The sequence below is a fragment of the Pipistrellus hanaki genome (assembly GCF_964339955.1).
Source record: "Pipistrellus hanaki genome assembly, chromosome: X".
In the NCBI taxonomy this organism is placed as follows: domain Eukaryota; kingdom Metazoa; phylum Chordata; class Mammalia; order Chiroptera; family Vespertilionidae; genus Pipistrellus; species Pipistrellus hanaki.
The window spans coordinates 93,741,418-93,764,059 of record NC_140524.1 but is presented as its reverse complement, the minus strand read 5'-3'; the positions used below and the strand labels follow the sequence as shown (position 1 = coordinate 93,764,059).

General features: G+C 43.5%; 1 protein-coding gene across 4 annotated transcripts in view; it reads right to left on the bottom strand.

The window, feature by feature from the left end:
* Window positions 1–902: 902 nt before the first annotated feature.
* SMPX (small muscle protein X-linked) overlaps window positions 903–22,642 on the bottom strand; it is a 53,777-nt gene continuing 32,037 nt past the window's right edge. For 2 of the 4 annotated variants that reach the window (XM_084869801.1, XM_084869803.1), the window contains exon 5: window positions 903–1,331. The gene's annotated coding sequence lies outside the window, so the exon portion shown is untranslated. Of the gene's footprint in view, window positions 1,332–8,771; window positions 10,410–22,642 lie in introns of those variants that run through there. The other 2 variants (XM_084869804.1, XM_084869802.1) reach the window with 2 other exon arrangements.

The window sequence follows — 22,642 nt, the reverse complement described above, 5'->3', positions numbered from 1 at the left end:
ATATACGAGGTAGCTGACACACTTGCCTTTAAAACAGTGTGGTCCTGAGAACCTGGTCCTTCAAATCTTCATAATATAAAGTTGCCTGGTGATCTTAGGAAGATCAGAAAACTCTAGAGGGGCAGGGATGATTCCTTCTTGTTTATGATCATGTTGGCCATTGATTTAAGTTTCATAGAGAATCTCTATCTTAACAGCAGGTGATACGGTTCATCTTTCTTAGGACAACTAAGTTATGATCTGTCCCTCTCTTTTGTTCTAATCACTCAGATTTATTTCGTAGTACCTTGTAATGAACTCTATCCCCATCTGGGCAAAGAGAATTTCTGAGCCTCTATGGAAGTAAAATGCACTCACTATAAGGTTTTCCTTGCAGGAAGAATATCAGTGATGACCAATTCCTTAGGCAATACTTAACTTCATTTGCACTGATCAGTCAGCTATAGTTTTACCCACCGTACCAAATAATTCAGAATGACCAGCCCCCAGTTAGGCAACATGGGGTTTGACTGGCTCTTATATCTCACTAGAGGCTTGGTGCATAGAGTTTTTCGGCCTAGCCTCTGCCCTCTCGAAATCTGGAACCCCTTGGGGGATGTCCATAGGCCAGGCTGAGGGACTGCACAGATGCACAATCGGGGCGGGGCGGGACCCTACGAGGGCTCCAGGGTGTGTCTGACCCATCTCACCCAGTCCACATCGGCCAGACCCCAGCAGCAAACTAACCTACCAGTCGGAGCATCTGCCCCCTGGTGGTCAGTGTGCATCATAGTGTCTGGTCTAAAGGTCGAACGAATGGTAGGACACTTAGCATATTAGGCTTTTATTATATAGAATTTCTGTCCATGTGGGGGAATATGTAGCTCTCTAAAGTTTTGAAAATTAATTAGTCTTGATTCATATTTTACATTTACTTGCGTATTTATTGAACTCATAAAAACTTTATTGACATAATTTAGAAGGTGAAGAACTAAAATACATTTCAAATAATGACCAAAATAGTGTGGGAAGTAGCTTATAGAGCTTCCAATCACAATCACTGTTATGCATATGACCATATCCCTCTCTGTAAAATTATATTCTTCCTCAAAACTACACCTTCCAGGAGGTGGATTCTTGAACTATGTGTTCTATAAGGTGCCAAACATGAAAACAAATTGAAGTATGAAGTGCAGCCAGCTAGAAGGAAGAGATATAAATGTACAAACAGGACGTTTCTGCTAGTCTCAGGCATTCAGGAGGTTCATAATCTTCATACAAATATATAAAATTTTTAGTGAGCTATTTTCATTTTAACCTATTCTCTCACTCTTCAGTTCTTCACATCATGCCTGCAAAAGAGAAACCAAAGAAAGCATTAGTTTAGTTTTCATGAGATATTTTTAGGGGCAGATTGTAAATCGGTATGATAGGTACAAGTCAAAGTCGAACTTGAACACTTCATCTCTCGATTCAATGAATATAAAGTGAACTGTGAGCCAAAACCGGTTTGGCTCAGTGGATAGACTGTTGGCCTGCGGACTGAAAGGTCCCAAGTTCGATTCCAGGCAAGGGCATGTACCTTGGTTGTGGGCACATCCCCAGTAGGGGCTGTGCAAGAGGCAGCTGATTGATGATTCTCTCTCATTGATGTTTCTAACTTTTTATCCCTCTCTCTTCCTCTCTGTAAAAAATATATTTTAAAATAAATAAAGTGAACTGTGAGTAGAAAGTATAATCATAAACTTTGGCTCTATTGATTTCAATTCAAACTATATTAGGACAGCTTCCCTCTGAAGAATTAGAGTATGTTTATGACTTGTAAGACCTTCCATGCCTGTGGTCAATTTGCAATCATGGCTCCCGTGCTCCTCCCCTCCCTATACCCAGCTCCATGTCCATGGCACCTTTTAGTATTCTGCTATTGTGGCTGAGGAATCATTTCTCATATCTGAGTTTGGCCTGTTTCAGCCAACAGAATAAGGCCGGAGTGATGGTGTGCCAGTTCTGAGCCTAAGCCTCAAGCGGTATCACATGTTTTTGTTTATTCTGTTGTGCTTCTGCCATTACCAGGAGCAGGGTATGCCCAAGCTAACCTGATGATCCCAGAAGGACAAGAAACATGTGGAGCTGAGCCACCCCAGCTAATGTGTCCCAACCAAACCCTATCTATCCCAGAGTCCCCAGCTGCCACAGACGCATAAGTGATTCCAGTTTAGACCAGCTGGGCCCCAAACATATGGGGCGGAATAAGAATGATTTTGTCCTAAGCCATTGGATTTGGGGGTGGTTAGTTATGCAGCAAAAGCTCATTGATAGGGAGCTATTTCTCTTTTGAAATCTCTTGTAACGTAACCAGGCATCATGGGACATTATTTACACATTTGTTTTTCATTTTTCTTTACCGTCATTAATTGTGTGTCTTCCCTTATGTGAATGGGTTGAACCTTTTCTAATAAATGGAATGCTCAGCCCTGGACGGTTTGATAAAGTGTTGTCCTGCAGATGAAAGGATCCTGGGTTCGATTCTGGTCAAGGGCATGTACCTTAGTTACAGGCTTCTCCCCGGCCCAGGCCCAGGTCGGGGCTCCTGCAGGAGGCAACCAATAGATGTGTTTCTCTCACATCGATATTTCTCTCTGTCTTTCCCTCTTTCTTCCACTCTCCCTAAAAATCAATGGAAAAAATATCCTCAGGTGAGGATTAACAAGAAGAAAGAGGGAGAGGGAGAGAGAGAGAGAGAGAGAGAGAGAGAGAGAGAGAGAGAGAGAGAGAGAGAGAGAGAGAGAAGGAGGGAGGAAAGGAAGAAGGAAAGGAGGGAGGAAAGAAGGGAGGGAGGGAGATGGAATGTTCACATTTTTTCCTATTACAAATGGCTGAAGAAAGAAAACTCCACAGACAAGTCGTCCCCCCCTCCCCGCTGTGGCAGACACTGTGGCGTGGCTCTCTCCATATCCACCCACAGCCACTTTCACCCTTGTTCTTTATTGCACTCATCAAATACTACACTTGTCAGGCTCTCTTACCACTAGGGTGGCATGGGCCCCAGTTTTGGCTGCTGAGGCCTGAGGAGAATTCTATAGTAGAGGTCTTTTCAAAAGCTTTGCTGTGCTGTGTATTTCTCTAGAGATTACAAAGCCTGTTGTGTCATTTAGCAGAGTATCTCAACGTCTCCTTCCCAGTAAATAGAAAAGCTAGGATTTGAACTTAAGTACCCAAACTTGAGCTCCGTCCACTCCACTAACAGGGAAGGTTTGGATTGTTCTCGAACCAGTGGGAAAGGTAGAAGGTATTTTTCATTTCAGAACTGAAAACCATTATCACCAGCAGTCAGCACGGGCTCTTCTATTTCTCTAGCATTTTTAAAAAATATGTTTTTAGCTGAAACTGGTTTGGCGCAGTGGATAGAATGTCGGCCTGCAGACTGAAGGGTCCCAGGTTCAATTCCGGTCAAGGGTATGTACCTTGGTTGCGGTAGGGGGTGTGCAGGACGCAGCTGATCGATGTTTCTCTCTCATCGATATTTCTAACTCTCTATCTCCCTCCCTTCCTCTCTGTAAAAATCAATAAAATATATTTTTTAAATATGTATGTTTTTATTTATCTCAAGGAGGAATGGAGAGGGAGAGAGATAGAAATATCAATCCAGGCATGTTCCCTGACTGGGAATCGAACTGTGATCTCCTGGTTCATAGGTCGATGCTCAACCACTGAGCCAAGCCTGCTGGACTCTAGCATTTTTTAGAAACTCAATTTTTAGTCCATGCCAGTCCCCAAGGAAGCAAGATACCACCTCCTCCCCAGTCCAGGATTTCCAGGTGAAATGCATGTTGTTGACCAGCAACTCTACAGCCTCATCTGGCCCAACATGTGGGCCTGTCTCTGACCCCTTTAACTCATACACCGTACACTGAGTTTGCTGGTCACTTACTGTTTCTGTAACATAACAAGAGCCTTCAGGCCTCTCCCCCTTTGCTTATAACTTTTTACTAAAATCTCCTCCATGTCTCTTCCTGTAGCATGCTGCATTGTAATCATTTTACAATAAGCATAATCTTCTCTCATAGCTCTCCTGTCATAGCTATACTGCCTCTAAGCTGTGACCTTCTGAAGGGTGTGAACATGACCTACTCTTTTTGACATCACATTGCCTATCACAGCACCTGACACATAGCAGGGGCTGGGGGCTGATGAGTTGGACCACTGGAGCAGTGAGAAGAGGATAAGAACTGAAGTTGGAGTTACAGCCAAACCCACATTCTCCAATGTTAAGCAGCAGGGATGGGCAAGGGGCAACAGATGCAGTAAATCAGGAGTGTTGACGTGATGTGCTAGTCCCTCATGGTGTTATGGATCTGCCATAGCCCCGTGACGGCTTGTGTGTGCTCAAGTCATTTTCCTGCTGTAGTCGCTGTCCTGGGTGACATATGGCCAGTGTCTGGCTAAGCGAGAGGCCATGACGAGCTGCCCTGAAGCCGAGACATTCCTTCGACTTCTCTGAGCGGCACCAAAGGGGTGATGATGATTCATTGCACATTGTCACTGAAGCATGTTCTATGAGGTGTGATTTCTCTCTGAGAAGTGGCCAGACTGTGAAGCACCATCTGCAACCCAGAAGTGGGAACCATTTCCGTAACAGGCTTGATAATGGATTTTGACCACCACCTGTCTATCCCAGGTAGTGAATTTATGGCTATCCTATGAAATTTAGGATGAGCCATTTGCAACAACTCTACAGTGACTGTATAAAAGCCCTAAGGTGCCCTAACCAGTTTGGCTCAGTGGATAGAGCATCAGCCTGCGGACTGAAGGGTCCCAGGTTCGATTCCAGTCAAGGGCATGTACCTTGGTTGCGGACACATCCCTAGTGGGGGATGTGCAGGAGGCAGCTGATCGATGTTTCTCTCTCATCGATGTTTCTAACTATCCTTCTCCCTTCTTCTCTGTAAAATAATCAATAAAATATATTTAAAAATTAAAAATAAAAGCCTTAAGGTGCCCCTCCCGACTGGTTCAGCTTATGGATCTCTCTGACATTGAGACAGTTTTGAAAACATAAGACAAACCTTTATTCACTTTGCCTGGATCACCAAGGTGGCTATATTATTTAAAAAAGCAAAAGCTTGGGACTCTTTATGTCACACTGGCCCAAGGGAACAGTGTTCTTCCCCTTTGCCCAGTATGTCTGTGACCTAAGGGAAGCCTGGGAACCTGGCTGAAGAGGGGGGAACTGGACCAGTGCCGTCAGCCTGTACTCTATGTGGAGGTGAAGGAGCAAGTAGCTGATGGTGATGTTGCCGGTTTTGAATATCTACTCTGTGCCAGGCATGCCACCACTGGCTTTACACCATTACCTCATTCAATCTACAAAGTGAACCCCATTCTTCCTTATAGAAAGAGCAAAGCAGGAGGCAGTAGAGGGAATGAAGCAGTCATTGCAGTTGGCTTTCTGCAGACCACCCTGCACACGTTTGCCAGCTCCCCTCTCCCAGGTCCCAGTAGAATCCCAGAGGGCCCAGCCACCCAGGACACTGATGATGGATAAGGTCACACAAGGACCTTCCAGAAGTTCAAAGCCCCCAGAGGACTAGCATTTCTGTCCTTGGCCTTGGGGGACTCAGTGTGTACTCCGATTGGCTATGTGTTACTGAAATACAAGAATCCAAGAATCCAGGGACCTGGGTCAGTGCTCGAATTTAGAACTTGGAACAATGGGAAGGGATCCAGAGCTAAAATAGCCCAGGCTGGAAAGCTCACTTGTTTGTCAGGTTGTTGGAATGCAAGTGTGTTGGGTGGTATCCCGGGCCACGCTGCTATGCTGCCTAGGCACCAGCTGTCAGCTCTTCTCCTGTGTCCTGTTCTCCCATGGGAGACATTTGTGAGAGCAAAGAGGAATGCGAGGCACCCTGCTAAAAAGTCACTCTCCAGATACCCCAGCCACCTTTTGCACCCAAAACCAAAAGACACAGAAGCCTCACTTCTAGTTTAGGAAAGGCTCACCTTGGCTGGTGAAGAGGTGATATGCCCACTATCTCCCTGTATCACCCTATGTCCAGGCTGAGGAGCATGTGATGTTTACGCTTTGCTATGACCCATTTATAGCTGTGTTACTTACATGGTCGCCATGGCCCCACGTACATCACTTACGAAATAGACTCCATTCAACACTTGTCTGCATTTTGTCCTTTCAACACGCACTCAGGGGCAGTACAATGAGTATTTCCTCCTACGTGGTGCTAAATCATAGAACCATAAACACAGTGACACTCAAGTAAGTAGTCAAGAGAAAGGCCATGCCCATGTTCTGTCCAGTTGCATATGCAACAGCCAGCCCTGCCCCCAGAGCAAACTGGTTGATGCTTTGGAGCTTGTTAGAAGGCATTGGTGGGGCCTTCTGGTTTATCAAGCACATTCACACACATTGTCCCATGCACGTCATGACCGTGTGAAGAGGAAAGCAGTGCAAGCTACAACTAAGGCTCCTGAGAACCTCACCCATCAAAATCAGAAGACAGAGAGTGCACAGCCTGGAATTGCACCCAGGCAACTCCAGACTCAGAGTTCTTTCTGGTATCCCAAACAGCCACTCAGAAAATAAAAGAAAGAACACTCGAAGTAAGAACTTCCAAAATTTGTCTTAGACTATGAAGCATCCACCAAAATTGGCTTTTGGCTTTTGTGCATAAAGCCTTGTGTGGCTAACATAAAAATTAAAATGTCTCCACCAATACCTAATAAAAGCATGAAAGGCGTGAGTCACACAGAGTGGGGCTTTTTTGAGGGGGCATATTCTGCTCCTGAAATCAAGATTCGAGTAGTGTTATGTACTGGAGGTGGAGACTAGAAGTCACCTTAAGGCAAAGGCAAGTTGCAGGTCCAGGTTAAAGTAAGTTCAAAAGATTTTGGGGTTTTTTAAATCCTATTGTATTGAGAATTTGTTATATCAAATATCAAGTCAGAGCTGGGGGCTAAAAGCTGTGATAACATTGGATTTGGGGAGATCTTGGTGGAAAATGGGGCATAATCAAGACCACTGGCGGATCCTGGTTTTGTGGTCAATTTCTCACCATCCTTCAGAGCACAACTTCCTATTTATAAAAGGGCCATTGACTTCACTTGGGAAACGCTGACCCAAGATTTCACTAGTGAAACATAGCTCAATAATGCCCAGGGGACCCCAAAGTAATAAATAAGTCAAGGTGATTGCTATCTTAACTGAGGTTCTCAGAGTTTCTGAAGATAGTGAAACCCTTCTTTGTTTGTCAGGCCCGAGGTATTGAGGTCTAAAGACAATGGTGCTTACATGAGAAATACCCAGCATCCTCTTAGAACTGTCTAGAAACAGTCTGTAGCAGCCAGGGATTCTGGAACATCCAAATAGAAAACCAGTTCCTTAAAATGAAGCTAACAGAACCTATGAAACTAATGTAGGCCTCCCTACCTCTTTCCAGGAAGGCATTCAGGAAAGCACATTGTCATGGTGATCACCTTACAACAGATAGACTTTGCTCAGTTGTGTTTTTATAGTAATAACTAGTGACCCACTGCACAGATTTGTGCACATTGAAATGAAATTAATTAGAAGGTGGCCAGCAGGACGGGACTGGGTGAGAGGGCTGGACATGCCTGGAGCCAACCTCCTGTTCTCCCTCCCCAGCTGGCCACACCTGGGGTGGTGCCATGGCTCAAAGGGTGTCTGTGGGGTCCCTTCGACAGGTGGGGTCCCTTAGCCTGGCCTGTGGGGATCAGCTGAAACCGGCTCTCCAACATCCCCTGAAGGGTCCCAGAGTGTGAGAGGGCACTCTACAAAGTTGCTGTCGTACAAGGTTTGGAATACAAATGTAAGTGTTCAGTAAACAGATTCGAGGCCGAAAGTGCCCCAGCAACAACATAACCCACAGCCAAAGGTGGAATCAGGCCCGGTAAGGGATTGGGCTCCCTCCTCTCTTGTTTCAGGGTGCATCACCTGAGAACCGCCACTGCCAAGTCATTGCAGCTCCGCAGCTCCTGCGTTGAGCATCTGCCCCCTGGTGGTCATTGCATGTCATAACAACCAGTTGGAGGGTAGGAGGGACACTTAGCATATTAGCCTTTTATATAGAGAGATGGTGGTAATGAGTGACCCAAAGATTCAGAACCCAATAAAAACCTGACCTTTGATGTACCGTCAGGCAGATATAACTCTAACATTTCATAATCTTCTAAAATAGTAAAACTACTTTCAAAAGTAAATGGAACTAGAGTTTCAGTATTTCTCATTTTAGAAATTTGGAAATTAAAATTCAGAGGATTGAGTCACTTGTCCAAGGTCACACAGCTAGTTAATGGTTGGTCCAGAATTAAAAGCCTGTCTGAACCTCTTTCCCCTTCACTAGTGGTTGGCAAACTGAGGCTCGCGAGCTACATGTGGCTCTTTGGCCTCTTGAATGTGGCTCTTCCACAAAATACCACAGCCTGGGTGAGTCTATTTTGAAGAAGTGGCATTAGAAGAAGTTTAACTCAAGAGAAATTTCAATTGTTGTACTGTTGGTATTTGAGTTTGCCAACCTCTGATCTAGACCAAACTGGTTTGGGCCTCTCTCTGTTTACAAAGACCCATATCCTCATCATCCATGCCAGTATAGTGCCTGCTATACAGTGGACACTCAACATCCATTGAAAGAATTAACAAGTGTCTATTTCATTATCATTTTTCCACTCTTCTCTGTGAATTTTATTAGAGGAAAATTGATAACTATATTTTTTTGAGCATCTCTTTGATTACTAGTGTGGCTGTACATTTTCTCATGCATCTCTACTAATTACACAACCACTTTTGAGAATTGTGAGCTCATTTCCGTTTTCTGTTTATATATTAAGGTGTTAGCATTTTGCTTCCCAACTTGCATGGGCTCTTTACATAATTGTATATTTCATGCAAAGCAATTTCCTTGATTGAGTGTTCTATTTAATTTTTTTCAAGTACAGAATTTTTTTTAATCGGCAAGGTTTTGTGGGATGATTTTGATAGCTCTGCCTTCTTTAAAATGCTGTCTGGGGAAGCTTAATCAATGACTTCATTTTCCCCCTAAATCATCCCCACAAGTATTTTAAAAATTGGTTAGCAACTTTGGAAGTGTGGGGTCTTTTTTATAGACTATTATAAATCACTCCCACAGTTGTGAGGTTTTGTTTTTTTTTTAACCACACAGAACAGGAGCTCAAATTGACTGCACATTAGAATCACCTAGGGAGTTTTGAAAACTCCCAAAGCAAAGGATGCCCCATACCAATGACATGAGAATCCCTGGGACTGGAATCAGTATTTTTTTTAAACTCCCTAAGCCTTTGATGTACAGCCACAGTGGAGAACATAGAAGCAAGCACTTGTCCGATGTCTTGTTAAATTGCAGATTCTGATTCAGGAGGTCTGGAGTGGACCTGGGCTGTGCATTTCTAGCAAACCCCCAAAAGGATGCTATTGTTTGTCTATAGACCACACTGAGGATCAAGGGTCTAAAGCAGTGGTTTTCAATGGAGGGCAGTAGGCCACATCTTCCCCCTGCTGGACATTTGGCCATACATGGAGATGGTTTTGGTTACTATAACCAGGAGGAGGTGGTGCCACTAGCATCTTGTGCATAGGGGGCAGTGTTGCTCTAAGCATCCTACAGTGGTACCCAGAATCGCCCCACCTCAAAGAGTTATCCGCCCAAATGGCTACGGTCCTGAGGTACCGCGACAGCTTTGTGCTCTGGGGCGATGAGTGGCCCCTTCTGGAAAGCATTTTTGGTAAAATATATGAGGGATTTTCTGATGAACTATGAGATGCAGAGCCCCTTCTGGGAAATTAGGTTTGCTCGCCTCACTCAATAAGCCTTGTCACATTGTTTAATGACCACTTGTACCTGGCCTAACAGTATTATCTAACTGCATTTTCTTCCTATTCTAAGTTTTTGAGCTGGTTTTCTGAAGACTCCTGAAGCAACTTTGAAATAAAGCTTTGACATATGCTTGCAACAATCAGAGGAATTGCTATAATGCCTCCTGCCTTGCCTGTCTCCAGGCTGCTTCCTGGGTGGATCCTGCGTATACATGCAACAAAAGTTGACTGAGTGCCTGCTGTGGACACATTTTTGTGCAGGTCCTGCCTTCAGATCCCAGCTCTCCTGCTTCTCAGCTGTGCCACCTGGGGCAAGTGTTCTTCCGAAGTATAGGAAAATTATAGTATCAAGCTCACGGGATTATTGTGAGGATAGCATATTAAAGCATTTAGCAAGACGCCTCCCACATAGTAAATACTCAATAAATGTGCATTTATTATTACTATTTATTTGGAGATAAAGACCCACAAAGAGATTATAAGTGAGAACATCCCTTCATCCCCCTCTGCCTTCCAAGCAAGATTCAGTCATTGTCATCTTCACCTCAAGCTGGTGGTTGGCGGAGCTCTAAATGGGTGCAGAGGAGAATTACAATGAGTGAATAAGCCCTGGTTGGTGTGACTCAATTGGTTGGAGTGTCGACCCATGCACTGAAGGGTTGTGGGTTCCATTCCCAGTCAGGGCGCATAACCAGGTTTCAAATTCAATCCCCAGTTGGTCTACATACGGGAGACAAACGATCAATGTTTCTCTCTCACATTGATGTTTCTCTCTTTCTCCCTTCCTCTCTCTCTAAAAAATCAATAAAAAATATCCTTGGATGAGGATATATATATATATATATATATATATATATATATATATATATATATATATATTGTGTGTGTGTGTGTGTGTGTGTGTGTGTGTGTGTGTGTGACTAGAGTAAAAATTACAGAAAAAAAAAGGACTGGGACAATCACTGGAAAACTGGATATGGGGAAAATAATGAAGAGAAATTTGGGCTAAGAAGTCTTTAGGATGAAGGAATCTTTGGGCTGACAAGGTAATTTTTAGGTAGTTTAACTGTGTGCTTTACAATGTAAATGTCTCTTAGATGAAGATTTGCATTCTTTTTTGAGCCCATTTTTGGCTGTCAATTTGTTTCTTTTTTCTAAGATTAGAAAGTTTTCTTTTTTAATTGAATTTATTGGGGTAACATTGATTAATAAAATTACATAGGTTTCAGGTATATAATTCTATAATGCAGCATCTGTATATTGTATTACATATTTATCACCCAATGTCAAGTTTCCTTCTATCACCATTTATCCCTCCTATACTGACTTCTACTTCCCCCCACCCTCCTTCCCTCTGGCAATCACCATACTGTTTTCTGTTTCTATGAGTTTTTCTTCCTTTTAAAAAAATATATTTTATTGATTTTTTACAAAGAGGAAGGGAGATGGATAGAGAGCTAGAAACATCAATGAGAGAGAAGCATCGATCAGCTGCCTCCTGCACACCTCCCACTGGGGTTGTTCCCACAACCAAGGTACATGCCCTTGACCGGAATCGAACCTGGGACCTTTCATGCTGCAGGCCGACGCTCTATCCACTGAGCAAAACTGGTTAGGGCAGAGTTTTTCTTCTTTTCTTTGCTTAATCCCTTCACCCATCTCACTCAGCCCCCATTCTCCTCCCACCTGAGAGCTGTCAGTCTGTTCTCTGTCTTTATCCAGGAGTCTGCTTCTTTTAGGTGAGGCTCTGTGCTTAAATTGTCTTAACAGTGGAACCAGATGCCTAGTATTATTTTAGTTGCTTTATATGCCAGACAATGTTTTAGGTTCTGTAGATATACCAGTGGACAAGTTACCTCCCTTCAGGAGACTGAACATCTAGATTCTAGGAAAGGCAGACAATAAGATAAGTGATGGTAATCCACTACTTCCTGGTGATGGGCTCTGCTGTGACGGGTCAAACGTAGGAAACTGAATGCTTTATCCACTTTAAAGAACTTTATGAAAAGGCTTTTCAGAAATAGTATTAAAACTGAGCCTTGGAAGAGAGAGAGCAAGATACCGAAAGAATATTGGAAGAAATAGTGACAGAAAACTTCCCCCACCTGGGGAAAGAAATAGACTTACAAGTCCAGGAAGCACACAGAACCCAAACAAAAGGAATCCAAAGAGTACCACACCAAAACACATCATAGTTAAAATTCCAAGACCAAAAGACAAAGAGAGAATAGTAAAACCAGCAAGAGAAAAGCAGGTAGTTACCTATAAAGGAGCATCCATACGATTGTCAGCTGATTTCTCAACAGAAACCATGCAGGCCAGACGGGAATGGCAAGAAATATTCAAGGTGATGAATAGCAAGAACCTATAGCCAAAAATACTCTACCCAGCAAAGCTATCACTCAGACTCGAAGGCTAGATAAAGAGCTTCACAAAAAAAAAAAAAAAAGCTAAAGGAGTTCATCACCGCCAAACCAGAATTATATGAATTGCTGAAGGAGGTTCTTTAGAAAGAGGAAGAAGATAAAAATTATGAACAACAAATACGTAACTATCAACAAGTGAAACTAAAAGCCAGGGGAATTAAAAAATCTGATGAACAATATTAACTGGTGAATATAATAGAATCAGAGGTATGGAAGGGGAGTGGACTGACGATTCTCAAGGAAACGGGGAGTGGGGTGTGCGGGAAGAGACTGAACAAAAACTGTGCACCTATGGATGAGGACAATGGGGGGTGGAGAAAGGGCAGAGGGTGGGGTTGGAACCTGGTGGAGGGAAACAATGGAGGGGGGGAAAGAGGAACATTTGTAATAATCTGAACAATAAAGATTTATTAAAAAAAAAAAAAAAAACTGAGCCCTGAATGATGGGTAGGAGAGGAGGAGGAGAGGTTGGAAAAGAATATTCTGAGCATGTGTAAAAGCCTAGAGTCAGCGTGGCACCTCCATGAACTGGGAGAAGTTCACTAGGGTTGGAGCAAGGAATCCCCTGCATGGGCAGAAATGTAAGATGGGGGGAAACTGGTGAGTCTGAGTCAGTTAGTGCAGTCCCTGAGGGTCATGGGGAGCCAGTGAAGGATGCTCAGCAGGGCAGTGACATTATCACTTCTGTGTGTTTTTCTTTTTCTTTTTCTTTCTTTTTTTTTTTTTTGAAAGATATGTTGACTGCAGGGCTCTGGCAACTAAAAGAAAAACAAGAGAGAAGAGGTTTTGAGTAGTGAAGTGCACAGGTCATTTTGACAGCTTTGGGCCATTAATGCTCCAGTTGTTCAGAGAGGTCACCTGTGTGACAGAAACAAGAACAGTGGATAAATGGAGTTTGTAAACCTTCTTTCGAGATGAAGAGAGGGTCAGACATCAGAAACTCATAGCTCTTGACCAAGGGCTCTTGCCTGAGGATTCAGAGAGGAGGCCCTTCACCATTAGCAAAGGCCCAGGGCTCCTCACTGAAGCTTTTTAGCTCCGGATCTCAAAGTGCTATGAGGGACTTGGGAAAATTCCCACAGGTCATAGAGGCATTACTTGGAGAACTAAATACAAGACAAATTGCAAGTGACCACAGACTGCTGGGTGGACAATGGGGGCTCATACTGTTCTCACCTGTCAATTTGCAGTATTTTGTGGGCTGGGAAGAATATGAGTTTAAATAAAGCAGAAGTGGGCAGTCTGATCGCATTGCGTCGTTTCTTGAACAAGGGAAGTAAACCATGGGAGAGAGATGGATCCGTTCCTAAGGATTTAACCGTGAACAAAGCCCTGCTATAAATGGAACTCGGGAGAGAAGGTAGCTTGTCAGAGGGCAAAGGAGTGGGCCCCATTAGACAAAATAGGTCAGGCAGGGAGAAAATCATCATGTCTCCTGACTGGTTACATTGATGAGAGATGACAGGCCTGGGTTGTTTTTTAGCCGATTTAATGGAGAAGGAGAATATACAAGAAGTTTCTTTCTGGTTGTTGCCTTTCTTAGAAGATGGCTGTTTCAGAGAGGATCCTGAAAAGAAAAGAATTCTGATCATATTTATCACAGTTTTGAGTTTTGTGCTTCCAAATCCGTGCGTGGGTGTCTGCGCATGTATTTTTCTGTGTTTTCGGAAAAAAAGAAGGGAAAGAAAACAACTCGGCTTCTCATGGGGAGTGCATGTGGCTGGATCGCTGTCTTTCATTTGGGATTAATGAGACAGCCAGTCCCGAGGAGCATGGCCCTTGCATTGGTTTGACTTTTTATGATATTCTCTGCTTTTTCATGTTTCTTGTTTTCTTTGTTCTGATGGTTCTTGCTTTCACCCTCAGAATAAGCCAAGGAGAGGGAACAGTGTGCAAAGGCTAAAATTGATCCTTTAAGCACTGGATTTGCCTTCCCTAAGAGGTTCTGCTTTCTTTTTTTTCTCCATCTGGAGCATTTCATCCCTAATGAGGCAAGGAAGTGAAGAAAAACATTTCCCAAGTGTTTGGGGTATACACTTTGCTTATAGATTGTCTGGTTTATGAAGGCTTCCTGTGTTAAAAACACGAGGGAAACTGGCTTTACATTTGGAAATAATCTATCTAATCTCCTCAAAGATAAACAACACTTGGTGTTTAAATAAATACAAGAAACTGTGGATGGTGATTGGTGGGGTTGAGCCCTAGCCAGTTTGGCTCAGTGGATAGCGCATCAGCCTGTGGGCTGAAGGAAGGGTCCCAGGTTTGATTCTGGTCAAGGGCACATGCTGGGTTGCGGGCTCGATCCCCAGTAGGGGGCGTGCAGGAGGCAGCTGATCAATGATTCTCTCTCATCATTGATGTTTCTATCTCTCTCTCTCTCTCCCTTCCTCCCTAAAGTCAATAAAAATATATTTAAAAAACAAAATGACAGTTTAAAAGGATTAGTGGGATTGAAAGAAAATCAAAAACTGAAATGTTAACATTCTGACTGGGCAAACCTCACTTCTCTGAACCTCAGTGTACTCAACAATTTTTTTTAAAAGAGGGGTAGGCTGCAGTTGTAGGCATCCTCTCACGGACCCCACTGAGTCTTGCCTCCTAGTATTTATACTCTGTGTCGTTCCCTTCAACATTGAGTAGGGCCAACTTGTGTAAACAATAGCATATCACGGAAATGGTGGACAGTGACTTTCAAAGCTAGGTTATAAAAGCCATTGAGACTTCTGCCTTGCTGTCTCTTAAATCACTGGCTCTGGGGGAAGCCAGCTGCCATGTTGATGGCTCCCAAACATCCTAATGGCCAAGTTCACCAGGGAAGGCACAAAGTCCTCCTTGATACTGTCATTGCCAACTAGCCAGTAGCATGAGTGCACCATCTTGAAAGCAGACCTTCCAGTTTTAGTCAAGACTTTAGATGACTGCAGTCCTAGCCAACATCTTGACTGCAACTTCATGAGGGACTGTAGGCCAGAACCACCCAGCTCAGACACTTCTGAATTCCTGATCCACAAAAACACTGAGATAATTTTTATTATTGTTTTAAGCTGCTATGTTTGGGGTAATTTGTTACACAGCAATATATAACTAATACAGTTAGCTTACGCCAAGTCCAGTCTTATATTATGTTAATGAATAGTTACTATTGGTAAGAATCATAAAAAGTTGGCACTTCCTCCAAAACCAGATCTTAGCTTCAGGGTAAGACCATGTTGCTTTGGGTATTTCTGAAATAGTGAGTGTCCAGACTCTAGAAAGCTGGCGTTCTGAGAACTCATTGTTTCAGCTTTGTGGGAACAAGCCAACATAGCTGGATGACCCATCAGTTACTCCCTAGCACCATGGTCGGCAAACTGTGGCTCTCAAGCCACATGCGGCTCTTTGGCCCCTTGAGTGTGGCTCCTCCACAAAAATACCACGACCTGCGCGAGTCTGTTTTGAAGAGGTGGCATTAGAAGAGGTTCAGGCTTTAAAAATTTGGCTCTCAAAGAAATTTCAATCATTGTACTCTTGCTATTTGGCTCTGTTGACTAATGAGTTTGCCAACCACTGCCCTAGCACATCACACTGAAAACATAATCCACTTATATTATGTTTACAACCAGAGACTGAACTTGTTAAAAGAAACTCCAATAGAATGGGGACTTCCTTGGACTCTCTACTTACTGAGTCACTCCAAAGAATGCAACTGGGATTATTTGGAGGGAACACATCCCTGGCAGCTTTTAGAGACAGGATTGGGATAAGGGTTAAAAGTTGCTCAGTTCATGGTTAAACCCAAGTGACTCTCCAGAATAGGGGTCATATCTATAATACAAAGCAGGGGGTATAGAAAGGACCTACCAGGCTGTGGGGTCTTGGTTGAACTAAATGACATTGATGATCCTCTCTGATCTATGAGAATATGACTCTACATATTGGTGGCTAGTCACATATCACAATGACAAGGCACAGCATACTCACTAGTGGGGACCAGAGCGTACTCAGCTTCTTCTCAGCCCAATATGGCTATTGCTCTTGACTCATGTGGCAGTCTGAATAACTTAGCATCTCTTCCCCGTGTTCTATCCCAAACAGAGGCTGTGGCTCACCACTAGATCATCCTCTGAATAAGTGTACATCTATGCTGCATGACTTCCCTAAGAATGCTAGGCTGTTTTCCTCATTTAGAAACTTTCATCCCAACAACTTTGACATTCAACCCAAGAATTACTTTTCCAAGCAAGAAAGATTTCACTCTGGTCTGTCCAGGGAGGATCTGTGAAACATCCTCTTTCTCAGTCCTTCTGACCCAAGTCCTTAGACCAGGGGTCCTCAAACTTTTTAAAGTGGGGGCCAGATCACGGTCCCTCAGAGAGCTGGAGGGCCGGACTATATGAACTACTAATTCTTACTGTAACACCTCGGCTGCGCTCACTGCCCAAATAACCTGGCGGGCCGGATCAGACTCCTCTGCGGGCCGCATGTGGCCCGCGGGCTGCAGTTTGAAGACCCCTGCCTTAGACTCACCAGGGGGTCTCATGAAATATACCCCTCCCTCAAAGAATTAATTGGTCAAAGGGGGTTCAAGCAAGTCCAGGTGACCCTAGTGTGCAGTTAGTGGTGAGGACCATGGGTCTAACTATATCCAGAAACTTGCTGCCTCACCTAGGACAAAGTTAACTAGAATAGGTCCTTCTAACCCAAAGTCCAGGGCTGAACAACTCAGTTATTCGGAAACTGGCTTCACTTTTTATGTCATAATTACTTTTTGAGAAGAGCTATGCAAATGCCTATCAATCAGCCAAGTACTTGGGATCCTGGTCCTGTCTTGTATGGGACACAGTTGAAATTTAGAACCCCTTTTGTGTTTTGCTTCCTCTACCTGGACATCCATCACAGTATGCTTGAATGAAGATTATCAATCCTGGCTTTTTGGTCTCTGCATATATTGGAAACTTGGCAAGTTTTTCCTTAGAAATATTTTCATGGAGATTCCTATTCTTTCTTCCCAATCATTGCATCCATGGATATCTCTGTGTTATTTATTACAACTGCATGTGAATCTGGAGTTACTTCAAAATAAAAAGTTTAACTAAAAAGAAAACCAGATGATGGGCTGCTTTTGGTCTGTGGGCCCTGGTTTGCCAACCCTAGATTGATGGCTCTAAGTCAGTGGGTCTCTAAGTGTGGCCCCCAAAACAGCAGCAGAAACCCCTTGGGAACTTATTGGAAATGCAAATTCTCAGCCACACCCCAGACCTACTGAATCAGAAACTCTGATTCTGGAGGTAGGGCCCAGCATTATCAATTTCAGGAAACCCTCTAGACCAGTGATTCTCAACCTTCCTAATGCCAAGACCCTTTAATATAGTTCCTCATGTTGTGGTGACCCCCAACCATAAAACTATTTTTGTTGCTACTTCATAACTGTAATTTTGCTACTGTTATGAATTGTAATGTAAATATCTGTGTTTTCTGATCGTCTTAGGTGACCCCTGTGAAAGGGGTCATGACCCACAGGTTGAGAACCGCTGCATTACAGTGTCACTGCATTAGGAAGGTTGAGAACCACTGCTCTAGATGATGCTGATGCACAAGAAAGTTCAAGAATGACTACTCTAGCCCCGGCCGGGTGGTTCGGTTGGTTGGAGCATCTTCCTGTGCACCAAAAAGGTTACAAGTTCGATTCCCTGTTATTACACATGCTCAGGGTGTGGATGAAGGGGAGCATTGGGGGGGGGGGAAGAGGAACAACTGTAATAATCTGAACAATAAAGATTTGTTTTTTAAAAGAGAACCAAAAAAAAAAAAAAGAATGAACTACAAATTCAATTCTTGCCCTACCTTTCTCGGACAACTGTTGTGAACCTCGAAAAAGAGAGTGAGCACAAAAGTACTTTGGAATTCTTAAAAATCAATTGTGAGGGCTAGTTAATATTATTGCCACATTAGCCTCTAATTAGAGGATGTGATTTAGTTTTTGCCACAAAACTCCAAACAAACTTCTGTTTCCTCATTGCCTAGCTCATGATTCCATTTCACAGAGTCTCCATGCTTCCATCTTCTTTGGCACCCCTATTTATTACTGACCTACCTATTATTTATTTTCACCTACCTATTTCACTATTATAAGTAGACATTACTTATCAAATCAAGTAACATCAGGAGTTAGGGAGAAAATACTTCTTGAGAATAATAATAGGTGAGAATTGGGTGTGAATGGGGCATAAGCCAAGGCAGGATGTCATAGAGAAGACCTCTAGAGCACTTTTGGGTGTTTTGATCAACATGGATCTTGTTTTAGTTTCTGAACCAGACTCTAAAATAGTATATAGTCTGTGTACAAACAATTGCTTAAAAAATGGGATGCCTCTTTTCAGACATTGAGCCCCTTCAGTAAAATGGTGTCTGAAATGCCTTGTTTCACTTTTCCTTGACAGGAAGAGAATCGCAGGTTGATTCTCCAAATATTTCTTAAACTGATTTTCTTTGGAAATCGTGTCTGCTGCAGGTTTTGAAAAATGGGACTGCAGTGCCTCCTCCAGGACAAAGAGGATACTTGTAGGTTAGAAATCATCTCACAAACTGGCTTAAGCTCAAAGGATCCGTGGTAGGTGGTGGCAGAGAAAAAGATCCTCCTGGATGCTTACAGATACTTCAGTGAGCTCATATGAGTCACAGCTAATGGGTTTTCATTTTCAGTAAGCTTTTTCATATTCCCTCGGGAAATAGGCAGAGCTACTCTTTAGAGCAGGGGTCCTCAAACTTTTTAAAGTGGGGGCCAGATCACGGTCCCTCAGAGAGCTGGAGGGCCGGACTATATGAACTACTAATTCCTACTGTAACACCTCGGCTGCGCTCACTGCCCAAAAAACCTGGCGGGCCGGATCAGACTCCTCTGCGGGCCGCATGTGGCCCGCGGGCCGTAGTTTGAAGACCCCTGCTTTAGAGAGTATTTCCTTCAAAAAACAACCAACCAACTCCTACCCTTGGAAAAAAGTGGGCAAAGGGCATCAGCAGTTGTGGAGACAACAAAGGGAATGAACACTTTCTGGACACCAGTTCATGCCGGGTGACCCATCTGAGTCAATTCACTCTCTTTATGGTCCCCTATCAAGATTAGTATTATCGTTCTTATTTATAAACGAGAGGCCCGGTGTACGGATTCATGCACTGGTTGGGGGCGTGGCCTGCAGGGATGAGCCAGCTGCAGGAGCAGCCGCTCATCCCAGTCAGCAGTCAACCGAGCAGCTGTGGACCCGCCCACTGAGTGGCTGCTCCCACTGTGGAAGCACCACTCATCCCGGTCAGCCAAGCAGCGCTCCCCCTGTGGGAGCACACTGACCACCAGGGGGCAGCTCTTGCATGGAGCGTCTACCCCCTGGTGGTCAGTGAGCATCATAGCGACTGGTTGTTCTAGTCATTCTGTTCATTGTGCCATTCGGTCGCTGGGCTTTTATATATATATAGGTGTGGCTCAGCGTGATCAGGAACTCATCCAATGTCAGAGACATAGCTGGAAGCAGAGCATAGGTGTGTCCCACTCTATCCAGCACATCCACTGCCCTTGTCATAAATTAAGTTCCTTCCGATGGTTGCATACTCTCATTAGTAACAATAATAGCTGCCGCCGTGCAAAGCACTTTATACACACTATGTAATTTGGTGTTTCTCTGTCAGCACTGTCTGCACTCCTTGTGGGTGCTGTCCTGTGCATTGTGGCATGTTCAGTGGCTTCCCTGGCCTCTACCCACTAGATACCAATAGTACCCACTCTAAGGTGTGACAACCAAATGTCTCAAAACTTGACTAAATGTCCCTTAGGGTAGGGACAAACGAGGGGTACTTTTTATCATTTTTTTTTCAGAAAAAGAATCAGAGCAATTATGCCATATTACAGACCAAGGGAATGGCAAAGCCAGAACATGAACCTGTGCCTAAATCACCTCTAACATGTATGCTCTTCAGTAGATCTATTTTCCAGCATCCTATATAGAATCTTCATCGCCTATATTCAAAGGTTGTGTCTTATTTCTTCTTCATTCCTGCTGCAGCCATTAGGTGCTAATGTCCCCCTCTCATATCCTCACTCAGCTAGACTGTGAGGTTCTTGAAGGGGGTTGCCTTGTATCACCTACCTCTACTGTTGTAGGGCTTAGCTTGCAGTGGGTACACAGATGTTCACTTATTAAATGAGTGAATTCATGCCAGTGCATTAATCCTTCCCATTCAAATCAAGTTCATGCTGTGAACTTGCCTTCTGAAGAAAAAGGTTAATTCAGCCAAGGTAAATTCCAAGCAGCTGGCATACAAAATGATTAGGAAATGAAAATTAATTGAGGCTGCATAAATGTATGTTTGAACGCTCAGAATTTAATAAATCCATTTGGTAAGTTTTCAGGAATTAATTGTTGCCTCTAGAAGTAAAGGGCAGCCATGATTGCTATCATTTGTATCCAAAATTGCAAATCAGGCAAGAGCTAGTCAGTCAAATGTGTATTCCTTGTTAAGGATTTGGCTGTGCCTGCTACATACATGTCAGGGGAGGCCCCCTGGGCTGGAAGGAAGTGACATGGTCCTTTCTACAGAAGTCATCCAATGACATTTGGCCAGTAGGACAGCTTGTGTTCTGCTGTGTTGTTTTTTTGTTGGTTTTTTTTTTTTTTCTGCATTCAAGATGCACGGTTCTGAACAGCCTTTATGCCACCTGCGTGGATAAAAGCGACTCCAATCTGTCGACCGCTTAATAGAAATTTTCCTCGGTGAGAAGCCAATTGACCAACCCTGCCTGGGATAAAGCAGCCACCACCACGCCATCTGCATAAAGCCCTAAACCAAAGGTTGTAGGATGTAGTTCACAGGCAGGGAGCTGCGGCAAGAGAGTACAATTGAAATGTGTAAGTCTCTATTTGCTCCTCCTGATTCCTTCTTCTCAAATGCCATGTGTGGACAGAGTTCAAAAAACAGCGCTGTCACAATGCGGTGAAGCCTGATTAGACAGCCTGGAATTTGCTTCTCTGTTTTGCTGCGTGGGCTGCACACAGCATGAGCAGGAAGGAGAGAAAGGGCCTCATGGGTAGGGGATGGCTGTCTCAGGATGACAGAGAGCCACCTGCTAAGCCCTCACTCAACCTGCTCATCCTGAGAGCAAAGGTAGACTCTACAGAGGCCTCTGCTGCAGTTTTGTCAGGACTGGGCCAGGTCCCTGTCACCCAGCACTGCCTCAATCACTGCTGTTCTGTCTGCCCCACTCTTCAATCCCCCTTTCCTTTCTTTCCTTTTCTTCCTTTGCCTTTCTCTCAGTCTCTCTCTCATGATTTCTCTGACCTTCACAGACAATAACCCTGCCTTTTTCTCAGGACCCTTATAAAGAGCTTCCATGCTATGTGCTGGCTATTTAAATGTACCCTTGTAGACACTATGTCTAAATCATATGTGCATTCCCAAAACTGGTATCTTCAGCACCTGGTGCATGCTTTACGCTTAAATGTTCATTGAATGGAGTGATGCATCTATACATGCATACGTGAATGAATGAATGAATGAATGAACGAATAAACCAACATGTCAGAGTTGTGAAAGTGACAATTTTGCTGTCTCTTTAGCCTTTGCTTATTTTACTTTGACCTAACACAGTGAAGTATTTGCAAAGCCTGGAAGACTACAACTAAAAGAACAGTTTTTAAGAATGCAATGGGTGATAGTGATTGAAAGAACTGGCTGTGGGGTATGACAGATGATGGTTTGCATATCACCTCCGTGACTTACAAGCTGGGTGGCCTTGGCCAAGTGACATAAACTCTCAGTCCTTTTTTCCCCCATAAATGAAATAGACCTCATAGCATCAACCCCATGCATTCAGCATGAGGAGCAAATGAAATAATGTATGTGAAAGCACAGCACAAGATGGCAGGCATATAATGAGCATATATTAATGGTAATGCTAATAATGATGATGATAAATATGATGTCGTTGATGCTGATGATTACTAATGCTTAATATTAGTATTTTTAAAGACATGATGAATTGCTGAGATAGCCTGATTTCTGAAACATTTGAGGTGGAAAAAGTAAGCTACAAAAAAATAACTGTGTTTAAGGCCTCATACTATAGGCCCAGGATTATTTCATATGTACTATATGTATATTTAACCATAAATATATGGTTAAACCTCAGTTCTCAAACATCTCCCATATCAAACAATTGGTTCTCAACCAAGTTGTTCAAGGAAAAAAATGTCTCTATAGTCAACCTCACAACCTGTTCACGCTGATCCATCAGCATGACAAAAAGCATCACTCAGGCCACAAAGGAGAAAAAGTACACCAAGATGAGGCAGTTTACCCCTAAACCTCACCTTGTTAATATCTAAGGAAATTGTGCTATGCATATTTA